Source organism: Phalacrocorax aristotelis, chromosome 3, assembly GCF_949628215.1.
Source record: "Phalacrocorax aristotelis chromosome 3, bGulAri2.1, whole genome shotgun sequence".
NCBI classification, from domain to species: domain Eukaryota; kingdom Metazoa; phylum Chordata; class Aves; order Suliformes; family Phalacrocoracidae; genus Phalacrocorax; species Phalacrocorax aristotelis.
This window is the reverse complement of record NC_134278.1, coordinates 33,565,112-33,582,536: the sequence shown is the minus strand read 5'-3', so window position 1 is coordinate 33,582,536 and position 17,425 is coordinate 33,565,112. Positions and strand designations below refer to the sequence as shown.

The 17,425-nt window shown below is 44.5% G+C and overlaps 1 long non-coding RNA gene across 1 annotated transcript in view; it reads left to right on the top strand.

The window, feature by feature from the left end:
- The first annotated feature begins 311 nt into the window (after positions 1 to 311).
- Positions 312 to 17,425, top strand: part of LOC142054470 (uncharacterized) — a 41,097-nt gene continuing 23,983 nt past the window's right edge. Inside the window, exons 1-2 of the long non-coding RNA XR_012659544.1 lie at positions 312 to 610; positions 8,180 to 8,291. This is a non-coding gene — a long non-coding RNA (uncharacterized LOC142054470). The remainder of the gene's footprint in view (positions 611 to 8,179; positions 8,292 to 17,425) is intronic.

Below are 17,425 nucleotides of genomic sequence, written 5' to 3'. Positions count from 1 at the left end.
GGCCCGGCGGCCGCCCCGGGTCCCCGCGCCGCCCGGCGGGGAGGCGGGCCCGCCCAGCCGCTCTCCGCCCCATTGGCTCACCCTGGGGGACTCTCCGAGCTCCCCGGCGCCTCATTGGACGAGGCTGCCCCTTTCCCCCTGAGCTAATTGGCGGAGCGGGACGGGATCCCCTCCGGCGGCGGCGGGCGGCCGGTCGGTCACCTGCGGGCGGGGCGGCCCCGCTCCCCCGGCCCCGCCGCGCCGGGAAGGGGCAGGGGTGAGGAGGGGGCAGCGGAGCGGCGGGGACCGCGGCCGCCGGGGGGAACGGCCGGGGAAAGCCGGGGAAACAAAGAACATGGCGTGGGGAGGAGGAGCCTGCGCCCCCCGCCCCCGCCGGGAAGGGCGCTCTGGGGGCGGACAATGCCCGGCCCTGCCCGCCCCGGCGGCGGCGGCGCCCGGGGGCGGCTCGGCTGGCCTCCCCCCGCCCCCTTTCCCCGCCCCTGTGGCAGGGCCCGGCGGGACGGGACGGGCTGGGCTGGGCTGGGTTGGGTTGGCGGCGGCGACCGCCGCAAGTTTCTTCCAGAGTGGGGAAAGTCGGGCGCGGCGCCGCGGCCCGGCGGGACCCGGGCAGGTAAGGAGCGGCGGCGGCGGCTCGGCGGGGCTGGGGGGGCGCGGAGCGGTCGGGGCACCTGCGAGAGCCGGGCGGCGCCGGGCCGCTCCCCCCGCCGCCGGTGCCGGACGGGGGCCGGGCGGGGCTGCAGGTGCGGCGGGACGGAGGGAGCTCCGTCGGCCGCGGAGAGGGGGCCGGGAACGCCCCGGTTCTGGGAACTTTTTAGAAACTTCGGACACTGCCCCCCCCCCCCCCCGGCCCCTGTGGGTGGGGGAACCGCCGCCCGGGGGACACTTGGCCCCGGACAGTCCCCGGCGGGGGCAGCCCCCGGTGCCGGAGCGGGCACCTCCCCAGATAGCCCTCGTCAAGGCGGGCGGAGTTGCAGACGGACCGCGGAGGGGTGCCGGGACCCCCGCCCGCGGGACGAAAGCTCGCCAGCCCGCGTCCTTGCGGCCGCACGGAGCGCGGATCGCGGCGGGGTTCCCTCACCCCTCACGGTAGTTTTTAGCTCTGCCTTGAACAAATACTGCTCGTGTCAAACCGATTATAGAGGTGTTGCGGGCCCTCGGTCAGGATTTTGATCCTTTCACTTTGTACTGAGACGGAGACACTTTTTTTTTTAAAAAAAAGAACTAACCAATGCTGTGAGCATCCAGTGTGAGAGGTGGTTTAAATCGATCTGTACCGAGCGTTCAGCTTTTCAGCGTCAGTTTTAAGATGTCTTGAGTTAGTTTCCTGAAGTTGGGATTTGCAGAAGTGTTTTAAAGTGAAAACATATATTGCTGGTCTGACTAAAATAATGATTAATGTGTTCATAATTAATTCTGCTACGGTCCGTGTCCGCCCCCCCCCCCCCCCCCGCCCGCCCCTTCCTCCCCCAGCTCTACATCCAGGCAGCTCGATTGCATATCAAAAGCCTCTTCTCATTTTCATGTAGTAAATTATTAGACTTTCAGACTGTTCTTGTTCCTTTTCCCTTCACTCACACCCTGAACAGTTGAAACGGAGTTTTGGGGAGAGGGAGAAGAGTGTCTCCACATACTTCCTTAGGCACAAATAATAAAAGACAGCTTAGCGACAGGGAGGCCGGGAGCGTAAATAGCCATTGTTTTCTACCAAAGATTAATCAGTTATCATCTTTGTTATCTGCACGTGTACGTATAGGATGGGTAGAATTCTAAGGTGAAAGTGGCACAGCAGCTTTGGAAAGTGCTATGACACATTGCCCCAACTTCAGAAGAATATCTCTTTAAAATGTGTTGACATTTAATTGACCTTTGAAAGTTCATTCTGTTAATCATACTCAAAGCGCTAAAGCTATGGTTGACTGATCTGGTGCTCGTACATTCAGCCGTGCTCAGCATATAAATTCTGCAGCATAATTGCTACTTATTGAGCAAGAGTTCCTTTTCTTCTCTGAAAATGAGAAAGTTTTGCTGCGCCTTCAGCTGGGTGCTTCGGGTAGAGTTTTGAATCCAAATGCTTTCCTGCCATCAGTTGTTGTGGCGGGTGTGGCCTCCAGCCAGGCAAGAAATTCCTTTGCTGAAACTGTGTTTTTATCCTTCCTGGGGCCGCAAATAGGGCAAGGTAACCTTGAAGGTTACTTTCATGTCTACTCGGGTCAAAACACAATTGCTCACTTTTCTTTTTTTCTTTTAAGCTCTTCTAAACTCCAGTTGTTTGGATGGAGAGGGCTGAGTTTAAATAGGTTGATTGCAGAAGATAACAACCCCCTCCAAAGAACTTGGCTCTTGAAGTCAAACCTAATACACCCGTGCTAAAGCGCATGCTGCCTGCTTTATGCCTGTTGACCATAGCTTTGTTGTAACAAAAACTCATATAGATACCAAGAATGGAAGGATTACGTATGAGGTTGCTATCAAAAGATCTGGGTAAAGATTAATTCCTGTTATGTTCACTTTCTGAAGGATAGGTTTCGCAGTGAGGTTAGTATCGCCAGCAGTATTTTTCATGTGTTGAGACCTCTTCTGTCATGTGTCGTATTTATAAGTCTATCTGTTTCCTTGTGTGAAGTGAGGGAAATACTGATTGTTAAATGCAGTGTCTGTGATTCCTAATAGATCATTAGCTCTTTGCTGTTATCATTGAAAACTAATTAGTAGCTCTTACTCTTAATTATAAATCTACTTACAGAGTTAGAGCCCTGACAGTGCTGCAGTACTTTTCAGAGCTATTTTCTCAATGCTGCTTTTGTAGCTGGAATCCCCTTCCCTAACCGTGAAGTCAGATGTGATGTTCAAGCTGCATTTGCAGTCAAGTAACGGCCCCGCAGCTCCGTAGCGTTGGGAGCTGCTATACCCATGGGCGGGCGGGGGTCATCTGGGTGAGCGTTTTCATCAGGGCTGCATCCACCCACATGCAAGTGCTTTGAATACTAAAAAGAGATCCTGTGGTTGAGTTTTGTTTATTTTAGTACAATAGATACAAGTGCTGCACACGATTCGTTTCACTGAATCTTTAGAAAGCTGAGTGAAAATAAATATGCCAACAGCATGTCTGTACTTTCTGTACAGTTGACAGAAGGAGGAGGCCAAAAACACAAGGTAGCTTAAGGGCTGGAGCGTGCAGGTGCCTGACCTGCAGCTGCTCTGACGCCTGCTAGCCTGGAGCTGGCACCTGCTTTGTCTGTATGGCCTGCAGCGAAAGGTCATGCAAGGTGTCCTCTGGCCACCTCAGAGGACAAAGAGCAGAGAGCCTCAGCTGACCAGTGGGACATGTAGGGAGAGATCTGCTGTTGCAGATTGGCTTTTATAGAGGCTTAGGTCTTGGCTCTAGCTGGGTGAAGGTGTTCATCCATTCTTATTATTTGCAGTTGTAAACGGTGTCCTGGAATGAGATACCTGAGCAGAGTCCCCTTTTCCAAAGGCTCTTTTTTTATGTCATGTTGCTGATTTGGAGGAGTGATTTGAACATGTCGCTCTCCTGGGCGGCAGGAACTCCTGGGCTGAGCCTCTCCTGTTGAAATCACTGGGCGAAGCACGGGTGGCATCACCACAAGGCATAGACATTCAGCTGGGGTAATGAAAGCCAAGGTTTGGTTTGCGTCCTGAGACAGACCTAGGTGGAGATTTAAACCTGAATGCTTCTTGTCCTAGTGGTTGTATGGCACAAAAAGATTTTTGGTGCAGCTGGTCCATTCCCAAACTCCTGATTTTATCATTGGGATAAAGCACAGCTCTGGAAGTTGCATTTAAAAAAGTGCATTCTAGCGTTTAGCAGTTGAGGTATGGCAGGGTGAGCAGGGGATTTGAGAACTGCGTGGAGATTTGGACGTACAGTGCTGGTTCAAGCAATGTTACGAAGGCTTCAGTGTTGGTACGTGTACCCACTGGCAGAAAGTTGTCAGCTTGAAGGGTACTAGTGTCTGAGCATGGATGTTTAAAGTTTTCTTCCTATCTAAAACTGTATCAGGCACCTAAACCCTTGAGGGTTAAGAGGGAGAGTCTTATGAAGGTGATAGTTGATGTTCTCTGTATCTGCATTCCTAGATTACTCTGAGGAGGATAATGTGAAGTCATTCACTGAAGATTATGGCACTGCATGAAAGGAATGTAACATCGAGCCATAAATTAACAGAAACAGGAAAAGCTCATTCTCGGCTCTGGTTTGTTAAGCCAACCGTTTGCATATATAACCCCTTTGCACCAAGAGCTTGTACTGCATGAATGTACCTTTTATAATAACAGAACCTACCATGGCAAGTACACTTTGCAAAGAAAAGTTTCCCCTTCTCTTTCAAGTTCAGGTGTGTAGAAAAGAAGTTATACATTATTCTGTAAGACTATTTTTGCCTGTAACACTTCATGTTGAATAAAACAGGACCATAGCATGGTCTTGATCAGCATTAGTCCAACAGATGCCTTTCTTCTGTAACCATTTGAAATTCAAAAGAAGCACAAGTTGGACTGCAAATGTAGACGGGGCTTAGTTGCATTTTAACATACTCTCCGGTCAAGGTGAGCCCAAGCCATCCTAATGTGACATGCTTGACATAATCTGAAGGGGATTAGTTATTAAGGCGTTTGAAAAGTAAAGTCTGTTCTTGCTTCAGTGTTTTTCTTCAGTGACACGTGTTCAAAATTAAGCTTTTGCTGCAAGTTGGTTATAAACTTTCTAAGAGTCAAAGCAACTGAGAGCTGTTCTTGGAGCTATCAAGGTACATTCTAATAGCTCTAATTTTTAGCTGACTATGAAAGCTATATTCATCCACTGGGGATTTTCTTTGCTAATAAACAGAAACATTTTCTGGAGAGGAAACCATTTCATAGGTGTCTTCCTGTCCCTTTATGGTTCCTTTTCTGTAACTTCTGGGCAATTATTTCTGCTGATCAGGAGCAAAATTCAGTTACGCCAACTTGTTTGCATTTGTAGAAGGCTGTGTGGGGGTAGCACTTAGAGTAACTCTTTGTGACTTGTACTGGAAATTTTGGGGTGAAGGTGAGGAAGGACGATAATTTTAACTTCCCGATGCCTGAAACTAACAGTAGGGTTTCTTCTCTCTTTGTGCCCTCTTCCTACCTGACTGGTCTCTCACATGCGACTCTTTTAGCTGTTCCAGACTGGGCCTCATGCTGCTTCCTCGTCTCCCAGGACTTTCAAGTGTGTGTGCCCATTGGTTTGTCAGTGTTAATTTCTGTGTAATAGTTTTTTGAGTAGTTTGGTGCTTCTACAGTGGCGTAGCTAGGATGTTTATGCTGGCAAACTCTATCCCCTTCCTTAAGTGGTCAGTCTAATTCTTTCTGCGCTCTTCGTAGGACTGAATTGTTTCTCTAACTTTGTGGATGCTTTTTCCATGTGCGTATTAATCTCTTGTAGCTTCTGCTTCAGAAAAGTTGGGAGGAAAGACCTTTTTTCACGCTGATGAGAATTCAGGTTAAGAGAAGTTTGAAAGTGTAACATTAACAGGATTCAGGTTCATGGCCCTGTCAGTGTAATGTCAGCATTTTCTCTGATAAGTCAGAGTATTTAATTACAAACTGTGGGAACAAGTGTTTTACCTACCTTGAGGCTGATGTTCAGCCTCATTCTGTTCCCTCATGCCATAAGCCTGGTCATACCCAGGGAAAGGGGAGGCCGTTGGAAATAAATGAAGAACGGGACTTGAGTAGGTGTATTGCCCTGGTGTCTGTGTGTGCAAAGGTTAATGCATTAGTTCTACAGGAACAGGAACTCTAGTTTTGTTCTCTAAATGTTGCTGTTACGTTTTATTTGCATAGTGCTGTGAAGAAGGAAGCATTTTCTAAATTTCTTTAGCACATGGTTGTGTTAACAAAGTTGCTTTCTGCACAGTTTTAGTGGATGTATTGCTTAACATAGTACCCAGAAGTTCCCTTGCATCTAGCACTAACTTCTGGTAATGTTCAAGTACCTTTGGGACGAGAGTAATCAATGCATTGCACAACCTTATGGGTAAAAAAAAGTGTAAGCTGAAGCCTTGCAGACTCTTCTGCAGCATCTGGGTCTTGTGCAGTTCACTATGGAGTACACTAAGTAAAAATAGCCTTGTGGTCAGAGGCTGTATTTGTTTTGATCTACTGGAGGTGAAGCACAAACTTTATGATGGTGCTAATTATTCTTTGTCTTTATGTCCCAATTGTGTCTTTAACCTCTGTACAAAAGAGGAAGTGATGGGAAGACGAAAATGTCCTTCCTTGTATTTGCAAGGAAGTTGGGATGGATACTGTGTCCTGTCTATGGGCAAGAAGAACCAATTCCTGCATTGATTACCTGACCCTGAAATGAGAAATCCGAGGGTAAACTTGTAGCATGTAAGGTGTGGGTCACTGGACCAATGCAAAGATCAGAGTTCAAGTCTGCTTTTCTTCAGGACTACAGCAGGGTATAAAATACATTCCCTAGAGATGTGACTTCACAGTAGATTACATGCTCTGAATAAGGGACATAAGAAATGTGAGTTAGGAGACAGTTTGCAAAATATAGGGTGAAAGCATCCTAGAAATTCTTGGGGGATGCTGGGGCAGTTTTGTGTTTGAAGATGGTTCTGGTCAGCCCAAACATACGTTCGCTTCTGTGTGCAGGTATCTCAGATATGGACCACCTGCTGCCTGTCGTGTCTCCCCTGTTCCAGAGGCTTGTTCTCACTGCAGCTGTACTTTGCCTTTCCTTTGAATGTGGATAAGGAGGCTGAATAAGTTGTGTACTGTAGGTAGTTCACCCTGTTAAATCTAAGTAAATGTTCTTTGCTAAGCTTGGGATGTGGTATGTATGCGCTCTCGGGTAACGCTTCTCCCAAATAACCACGAGAAGGAGTTACTACTGATTGGGGGCTGTTTTCTTGTCCAATATACGCTCTTTATTCTTGTGTTGACCCAGTACGCGGTCTTTGTATTTATCTGAAATAGAAAACCACCCACTTAAGCATTCTGCGTTGGGAACTGACACAGTGATGCGTACTTATGCACAGCTTCAGGCCAGTCATCTGCTCCGCTCCATGGTGGAACAGCAACTGGTGCGGCACTCAGTCTGCCAACAAGTAGAGTGATGCTCTGAACTACCTGGGCATCACCCACTACTGCCAGGTGACATGAAAGGACAGTTGAGGCTGTTGCACCTTCCTTTCAGGCCAGTATGTAAGGCTTGTGGGCTTCACAGTGATGCCCTGGTGACCCTGAAATGTAGAGATTGTTTACTGATTCTGTAGTAGAGCATAAATATCGCAGATATCCCTCCTTGGGCTCTACTTGTTGCTAGAGCTGGTTGAGTGACAGAGGTGTTGTGTTTATCAAAGGCATCCTCATTTCATGTGGTCACATACAGAACTGGTTCAAGTACCTTCAGAAGATGTCAGGAGTGCAAATTGATACATAATATATTTTGAGTATATACATTTCTGTTAATAATCTCTACTGACTGCATTTCTTCTGCTTTTGTCATGTGCTCATAACTGAGATTTGAGAACTGTCACGTGTGTATTTTTCCTCCTCCTACAGATTGGTTTACTTTAGTTCCCCTTGTGATGTTGTTTCCATGCTCTTCTCTTCTCCATCTCTATTTCTTGATTACTTCAGTTTTCTCCTAATAATCTGGTTCTATTTTGTGTGTCTGTCCATTTATCTGTCTGCAAGTGGGTTCTGTAGGTCTCTTTTCCTCCAGAATGATTGTGTGAATAAATTCCTTCTCCATCATAAAGGCTTAACTAGGACGACTCTGGAGATGTTGCTTTTCTGAAGTGATGCTCAATCTCAGATTTATTGTATGGCTGGTCTTGGTTGTGTAATCTGTACATTTCTTAAGATAGTAAATAAGGGAAGTCATGATGCCTATCTCTGGTGGATAATTTAACTACTTCAGTCTAGGTTCTGAATACTTAACACTGCCTTAGCTGTTAACCTTTATCTCCTCTAATTGAGAGACAGCTGCATTCAGGAGTAATGTGTCACTTTAAACACATTCTAAGTTTTAAATGATTATACCAGAAAAGGACACTGTTTTAATAATGGTTGTTAAAAGCTATCTGACTTCTTGCAGACAGTCCTAATAATGAAAACTGAGATCTGAACTGCTGAACTTCTGGAATTACAATAACTTCTGTTCATGTGTGTGATACAGATTCCTGGAAATCTGAGGAGCAGTCTTTGGTGGCCGAAGAATGCAATTCTCCCTGGAGGTGTGGGTATCTTGCATGAAAGGGACTGAAGTAGAATCAGCTGGTATCCAAGAAGTAAGTTCTTGGTTTTTTTCCAGATTTATTTCTACTGAGGTGCACTGTAGTGTTCATTCACCTACATGGATTAAAAGCTGATTAAAATCCCCAATGATCAGACATTGGAGAGAGGCATTTGGGAAGAGAGTCAAAAAAATGCACTACATGTTGTTCATACTCTTACCAATAGTTTTGACTTCTCGTTTCCAAATGTTCAGATGTTCTCTGTCTCATCTGGTGCGTCATTTCAGCTGCTTCTCTGCAACTGCCTGCTCAGCGCAGGGGGAGCCTGCTTCTTCAGGCAATTTTGGAGTGAGTTCAGATGCAGTTGGGAGAATCGGATTCATCAGCAACAGTTGGAGAAACTCAGGCTGTATCATAACAGCTGTGAACTTGAGTTCATATAAGTAATGTGTGCTTAATCTTCCTGTCCTGTCAGTGACAGGAAGAGTAGGAATAATTTTTTCCCATATTTAATGATGATTTTAAGATTTTTGGCAAGCAAATTTGAAAACATATACTATAAAGCAAGTTAGGAAACAATTGCCATGAGTTAAGTTTTGCTCAGGTTCTATGCAGTTTTGAGTTTGTATCTTTATCTGTTGGTATTCCAGTGTTAGTCTAATGTGATAAAAAATTAATTTACCTGTCTGAATTTGCATATCATCTCCTCTGTATGGAAGGTGATAGAAAATGTAGAGGCCCTGTTTTTGAATTCTAGCAGCACTTGGAAAATTTTGGTTTAGTTGCTTTTTTCTTGTTGTTTGTTTGTTTGTTTGTTTTCTCTACCGCTAGTAATCCATTCATCTGGCTTGGAAATTTCAGGAGAGTGGGAGAAAAACAGTTGAATTTCTTTTTTTAACTGAGCAGTCCATAAGCACCACCAGTTTGCCCCTTTCTACTTCTGTGACAAGAACTGTAAATTCATTAAGACATTGAAAAGTTAGAATGTTGTTCCTTTTTTCTTACCTGTGCATGTTCAAAACCTTATCAAGATCAGCACGTATCAAGCCCTGTTGATTGATATTCAAGTCTTGGACACTTTCAGCCTAAATACCTCTATAAGAATACTGTACAAATTAAAAAACAGCAGTAAAGATAACTGATTGCAATCTCTTGCCTAACAGTCCATACTGTGTGATAAAATGCCTCGCAGTTTTAGATCGACCTTGCCTTGACTTTCATACAGATATTATCTGTTTGATGTCTTTTAAAAGTGGAAAGGAAGCCATACATGGAGTGGAATTGCACATTGTTGCTGACATAATGTCCTTCATCTAATTAATTTAAAGTAGTAGGATTTTATAGTCTCCCTACTTTTTCCCCTTTTAAGTTGCAGATGTTAGGCCAGTATTAGGCCAAGCTGATCTCTGTTTCATGACCAGGTGTAATTAAGCTGAAATCTTTTCATTCTGCAATCAGTGATTTGCATCTAAGGATTTTTGTTGCCTTTTTTTTTTTTACACTCCATATAGATTGTCTTGCAAGGTCACTATTTGCTTGTGATAAACAAGATGCAACTTGCCAGAAGAGGAACTCTTTCCTTTTTTCAGAACTGTCATTATAGGAAATATATTTTCTTACCCTCCTGTCCCGTGTTATATCTCATGTGGGGATGTCAGTACCTGCTCGTATTGGCAACTTTGTGAAGTTGGGCACCTTACTAAGAGTTTTGTAGCTTGTCATGGTAGCTCTGCTAAGGAGAGGGCGAGTGCATCCCGTGGCTCTGGCGTGGTCTATAGATGCCAAGTGCTAGGAATTCCTGGAATGTAGAGTTGTGCAGCACTGATAAAGTTTGCTTTGTTTCCTTAGTGACTTGACCCATTGAGAAAATGTGGTTCCCTAGGAAGCTTTAATAGCTCAAAGTTGGTATTGAATAAAGGGAAAGGCCCCAACATAATTCTGCGTGTTTTCACCTGCTGCCTGAAAGATTAATTTTCTTAACCTTACTATAGAAAATATAACCCTGAGTTTTGAAAGTGATTTATAGAGATCCTTCACACTTATCAGTTTGAGTAAATACACCGCAGGCTTCTGCGTTCCAGCTACAGTCTTTTCATAACGTACTCACTTTACAGTGTGGTGATTTCATTTGGGGGCAAGAAAGTTTCAAGGAAAAAACACCTTCTAATTAGAGTGATATAATCACTTTGCTTGCCTGCTGCGGTTTCATATGACTTCAGAAAAATAGTTGAGTGATTAATCTTTAATTTTCTCCATCATTAACTTAATAAGGAAATAGGAGATAGAATGAAAAACAAACAGCAGAACTGTACAACCGGGATGTTATGATGCCAAATCTTTTTGGCTTTTTCATTTGGTGAGAAATGCCATTCTGCCAACTATGTGAAGTGTAGCAGCAACTGGTTAGCTCAGATAATTTGTAGAAATCTTCTAACTTTGAAGTTAGAAGTTGAACTTTATTGAAGCCTTTGCAGAGCTTGCTACACAACTTCCTCCCACTTCCCTGCAGTCCCCTGTGGGTTGGGTGGTTGTTTTCCATGGTTTTATTTGGAAGCAAATGTTGCATAAAATAACTTATAATATCACATAATTCCCTCACAATCACTTTTCTGTGGGGAAGGAAGACATCCCAGACACTACAGTGAAATAACCTTAGAAAGGGTTTGGTTCTATTTCCGTGCCGGTTGCTATCTTTAGACACTGTGCTGATAACCAAACTTAGTTGTGGAGTAGTGCGGTTTTTGTACTGAACGTGACAGGATTTCTCTGGTCTTTGGGAGGACAAAACAAAAGCAACAGTGGAAGCAAGTTGCTCTTTTTGTATGTCTTTAATTCTTACTGGATGTAAAATAGGCAACATAATTCTAGAAGTGTAACACTTGAACAGAAAATACGCGTGGCTGTTCACAAATGTTCCTCTGGAAGTCATACTTCATTTCATTTGTAAATACTTACGAAAACAGTCCCATGTACATATGCAGGCAGCAACACAGCAACTGAAGTTGTAGTGGTCTTAACTAACCTGCTTGGAGGCCTCTGCATGTTAATAATACAAAGTAAACAGCTGAGGAATGTGTATTGCTGTTGACAGTGAGCGACTGTAAACATCCTCGACTGGAAGCTGTGAAGCAGCAGATGGGGCTTTCAGTCGGATGTTTGCAGCTGCCAACTGCCACAGACGTCAAGAAATGTTTGACACCTAAAGCATAGTTGTCTGTTTAAAACTTCTATTTGGTTTATCACAGACATGAATTTAGGCCAAACTTTCCTACTTACTGCTTAATCTTTCTGTGATGTCTGTGTCTGAGTATCTAGAAGTCATCCAATCTCTGGTAGGAAAAAGAGCAAAAATGGAATCAATTAGGTTATATTTTTAGCTGCAAACTCAATTCTAAGTTTTCAGAGGTCAGTTTCTGTGCAGCTTACTTGGCTGTACAGGTTGCTTGGCTTTGTTTCTAGACTCCACTACAAAATTTTTAGAAGATGATTTTGCATGTTTACCATCTCTGCAATGGTTCATTTAGAATTTCAAATCCTAAGCCTTGTAGGAAGCAATCACTTACAGGAGTTCTGGAAACTAGAAACGTACCAGTTAGAGCAACTATGGAAAAAACCAAGTATACAAAAAATTAATTTTTCCTGGAAGAGGTCCAACCCTCCAAAATGTTGGGGAGGTCATGGAGGTTTCATGTGACGGGGTTCACCTCTGACGAATCACATCATCTCAGCTGTTTGAGGTTCAGTGATCCTCCTCCTTCTCCCTTTCCTTTCATTCTCTGTCCCTCCTCCCTTTCAAAAAAAAAAAAAATAGGAGGAAGTGCTGAAAGCTGATTCATACTTTTCTAGAAGTCAGTTGAGACAGTTTCAAGACTCCAGTCCTGCCAGCTAATTTTATGTGTGGGTGGACCCCTGTGCTTAAATATGACCCTGGGACATAAAGAAGAGTTTGTGATTGGGACGGTATTTAACGATGATTGCTATCATACCAGAAAAAGAGCAGTGAGGTTGTAGCAAGTAACTGATCTAAGTTGATACTGAAAGCAGTAGTAAACTCACTCTCAAGAGAAGATATGCATCTTGTTGGTATGTAAAATATCTACGCCTTTGGTAAAGAGTTTTGTTGTTAACTTGTTTTTTCTTGTAGTTAGTATCCTTGTTTCTCAGATATATGTGTATGTTCATATAAAAGTTTGAGGGGACATAATCTAAACATTAATCTGTCTCTTTACATTTCACATAAGATAGAGATAACATAAGGTTCTCTGGAGTTTCTGACTTTTTTTTTTTTTAAAGCAGCTAATGTCCTAGTCAGAGTTCTTTTTAAAAAAAAAAACTACATTGACATGTAGGTACCTAAAGCTGTATCTGCAATCTCAAAAGTCCATGCTTTATATTTGAGGAACTTCACTAGTCCATGCTTTGCAAATAGCTTTTGGTGTAGATTTGTACGCTTCCCATAGATTCAGATTATATTGTATTTCAGTAATGCTATGGTTTCTGTTAGGATTAGCACTGTACATTATCTTGCACACTTGGCCATCTGTAGTAAGGTACAAGCTCTCCCAACAAGGGATTGCAATCTAATTCAAGACCAATGGAATCCAGTTGACGTGGGCAGGGGCCAAGTGGGAATAGCAAGAGGAAAACCAGGGGGACAGAAGGATGGGTGGAGGAGCTAACAAGGTGAGATGTGCTGCTTGCTGGACCTTACACTAGCAAACAAAGATGGTCTGATTGTAGGTGTGAGGGTTGGGGGTGGCCTTGGCTGCTGTGACTCTGAGATGGTGGAGTTTAGGATCCTGCGTGGTAGAAGCAGGGTGACAAGTAGGATTACAACCCTAGAGTTCAGGAGAGCTGACTTTGGCCTCTTCAAAGACCTGCTAGGAGGAATCCCATGGGTTAGGGCTCTAGAAGGTAGGGGGGTCCAAGAAAGCTGGTCAGTATTCAAGTACCAATTCCTCCAAGATCAAGATCAGTGCGTCCCTGTGAGGAAGAAGCCAAGCAAAGGAGCCAGGAGACCTGCATGGATGAGCAAAGAGCTTCTAGAAAAACTCAGATGGAGGAAGGAGGTTTACACTATGTGGAAAAAGGGACTGGCCACCTGGGAGGAATATAGGGATGTTGTCAGGGTATGCAGAGATGCAACAAGGAAGGCCAAGGCCCACTTGGACCTATCTGGCAAGGGATGTCAAGGATAACAAGGAGGACTTCTTCAAAGACATCAGCAGTAAAAGGAAGACTGGGGAAACTGTGGGCCCATGCTGAATGAGGTGGGTGCCCTGGTGACGCAGGATGCAGAGAAGGCAGAGTTACTGAATGCTGCCTTTGCTTCAGTCTTCACCGCTAAGGCTGGTCCTCAGGCATCCCAGCCCCCAGAGAGGAGAGAGAAAATCTGGAGAAAAGAAGACTTCCCCTTGGTTGAGAAGGATTGCATTAGAGATCATTTAGGCAGACTGGATCCTCACACATCATAGGCCCTGAGGGAATGCACCCACAAGTGCTGAGGGACCTGGTGGATGCTGTCGCTAAGCCACTCTCCATCATCTCTGAGAGGTTGTGGAGAGGTGCCTGAGGACTGGAGGGTAGCCAGTGTCACTCCAATCTTCAAAAAGGGTGAGAAGGAGGACCTGGGAAACTATAGGCAAGTCAGCCTCACCTCAATCCCTAGAAAGGTGATGGAACAGTTCATTCTGGAGGTCATCTCCAGGCATGTAGAGGAAAAGAAGGTTATCAGAAGTGGTCAACATGGATTCACCAAGGGAAGATCATGCTTGACCAACCTGATAGCCTTCTATGATGGCATGACTGGCTGGGTAGATGAAGGAAGAGCAGTGGATGTTGTTTACCTCGACTTCTGCAAGGCTTTTGACACTGTCTCCCATAGCTTCCTCACAGGCAAGCTAAGGAAGCGTGGGTTGGATGAGTGGACAGTGAGGTGGATTGAGAACTGGCTCAACAACAGAACTCAGAGGGTCGTCATCAATGGAGCAGAGTCTGGATGGAGGCCTGTCACTAGTGGTGTTCCCCAGGGGTCTGTGCTGGGTCCAGTCCTGTTCAACATATTCATCAATGACCTGGATGATGGGATAGAGTGTAACCTCTGTAAGTTTGCTGATGATACCAAGCTGGGAGGAGTGACTGATACACCAGAAGGCTGTGCTGCCATCCAGTGAGACCTGGACGGGCTGGAGAGCTGGTTCGAGGGGAACCTCGTGAAATTCAGCAAGAGCAAGTGCAAGGTCCTGCACCTGGGGAGGAACAACCCCATGCACCAGTACAGGTTGGGGATTGACCTGCTGGAAAGCAGCTCTGCTGAGAAGGACCTGGGAGTGCTGGTGGACAGCAACAGCAAGCTGACCATGAGCCGGCAATGTGCCCTTGTGGCCAAGAAGGCCAACAATATCCTGGGCTGCATTAAACACAGTGTGGCCAGCAGGTTGAGGGAGGTTATCTTCCCCCTCTACTCTGCCCTAGTGAGGCCACATTCGGAGTACTGTGTCCAGTTTTGGACCCCCCAGTTTAAGAAGGATGTGGAACTGCTTGAGCAAGTCCAGCGGAGAGCTACCAAGGTGATCAGGGGGCTGGAGCACCTCTCTTTTGAGAAAAGGCTGAGACACCTGGGTTTGTTCAGCCTAGAGAGGAGAAGACTGAGGGGGGATCTTATCAATACTTACAAATATATGAAGGGTGGGTGTCAGGAGGATGGGACTGGACTCTTTTCAGTGGTGCCCAATGACAGGATGAGGGGCAATGGGCACAAATTGGAACACAGGAAGTTCCACCTGAATATGAGGAAAAACTATTTTGCTGTGAGGGTGACAGAGCAGTGGAACAGGCTGCCCAGAGAGGTTGTGGAGTCGTCTTATCTGGAAGTATTCAAAACCCACCTGGACACGTTCCTGTGCCCCCTGCTCTAGGTGTGCCTGTTCAAGCAGAGGGGTTGGACGAGATGATCTCCAGAGGTCCCTTCCAACCCCTACCATTCTGTGATTCTGTGAAGTGGCTTTGAGTTGTTTGCTTAATCAAAATGGAGGAAGACAGGAGAGGTATCTTCTTAGCGAGTTATTTGTCTGGCTATAAAAATCTTGAAGGATGATGATTTGGTTGGGTGGTATGTGGCTTTGAAGTTAGGACAGACACTGATGAAGCTGTGTTTTTAGATTGATCTTTTTTTTTGAAGTACAGCAGAGGGAGCAGGTGAAATGGGCAGAGGTTTCTAAAAGTCTTTTCTTGCAAATCCTAAGAAACTCTTCTAAGTTCACTATAAGCTTTTCAGAATAGTCAGTATGAATACAACATTGGAGTGTTGCAAACTTAGTGACGTACTGATCAAGTTCAGGGCCAAGGTAGATGTTAGGGGTAGGGCTTACTTTCAGTGTAGAAGTAGCTGAATTTTCTATGAGTATCTATGGCAAAAGAGAAATGGGAATTACTGACAATAATGTTATATTTGTGAATGACAGAGATGGGTGTTACTGTTGACAAAGTACTACAGTAATGAAGAGAGTTGTGGTTCAACAAATAACAAGTTTTTAGGTGAGTGCTTCTGTTCTCTTTCTGAGCTTAAAACTGGCTTTATTGACAACCCAGAGAACTTCCTAACTGACCTTGTAATGAAATTCATGAAACTTGGACCCGCTTGAGAAACACTATCTAGGCAGAGGATTCTTGATGTAATCTTCTCATCTGGAAAGCTTCGCTAGATATTTGAAGACAGGATTGAGCAATAGGAGAGAACTTGCATAGGCAGAGTATTTCATATCAAAAGCATTAAGTACCTCCTGTGAAGATTTACATATTGATAATATTTGTGCTTTGGCAGGAAATTCTTTCAATACCCATTCTATTACTCTTCTTCCTGAATTACGTACCGTCTCAAAGTTCAGCATGTTTCCGCTTGGAAAATGTAGTAGTATGTTGGGACTGTTTGCTTCAGCCTCTAATCTCACTACGTGCGCACGAGGAGTTTTCTTCCAGAAAAACAGCTTCAGACACGTAACCTGCTCTTCTGCCAGCTACCTCTTAAAGCCTGCTAGGACTAAACTTCAAAAGAACGTTAGAGCAGAGGTCCTTAATTTCTGTCTGCAGTGTAAGCTGGCTGCTAGCTTTGTGTTACCCTCAATGCTGGTGTATGTTGTTGCCTCTGGTACTTGTTGAGGTCACTGTCTCACTTGGAAGGCAGGGTCTTGCTTTCAGGCTCTGGCTCCAGCTTGGGGTAGGTCAAATCAAGCCCTCTTCTCCCTTCTACTGAATTAATGGATGTATTCTTAAAAAAGCTGCTTCCCTCCCTGGCCCTGTGTGAAAGGGAAGAGCTGTTCTTGTCTGTGGGGTCCTAGTTTTGACTCTGCAGAAGTTCTGTCTGATGGCCAGGAAGAAGAGAAAGAAAAGGGGGAAGTCAACCAGTGCTACTTACCCATGCATGCTGTTTATTGAAATCATCTTTAAAATGACGGGGCAGCTGTTGGAAAAGGCACAATCCATCTGCCTACATATGCACTTGTTATGAAGAGAATACAGTTGATGATGTGAATGGAAAGCTTTCAGTACTGAGCTGCCTTTCCTACTCAAGCCACACTCAAAACCGTAAATTGTTCAGATATGTGCTTTAACTCTTTGCTTGAAAAGTGACAGTGTTAAATAGCCATGCTTCTTGGGGAGTTTTCTTTGTTAACGATATGTGGAATAGGCGTTATACAAGATGATTGTTTTGTTTAAAAACACAGTAAAAGATGATGAACTAATCCTGTAGCTCTACAGCAAATCTGAATTGGAAAGGATGACTTTTGAGTTGAATTGAGCATATAACTTTTTTCCCTTTAAGCAGTAATTTATAGACCAAGATGCATGAAATCACTACTCTTTTTTTTTTGTGCTGATACATACAGCCTGTTCTAGTTTTTTTTCCTAAAGCTTCAAACAGTTATTATGAAACAAATAAATGAACAAAGGATATGAGAAGAAAGCCATGTGCCATGCAGTGACATAGTGTTTTTCCAAATGATGGCTTGAGGCATCTTGTTAGCTGTGGATGTAAATGTAACTTCTTTTATTTAACAATACTTCTCTTGATTTAATATGGATAGCCAGCATTTTGCATCAATTCAGCCTTCCTGTCATTGGCTCTTGATTTTTCTTGTGAGCAAATTGAGCTATTTTCAGTAACTTTCTGTCTTGTGTTGCTGAAGACT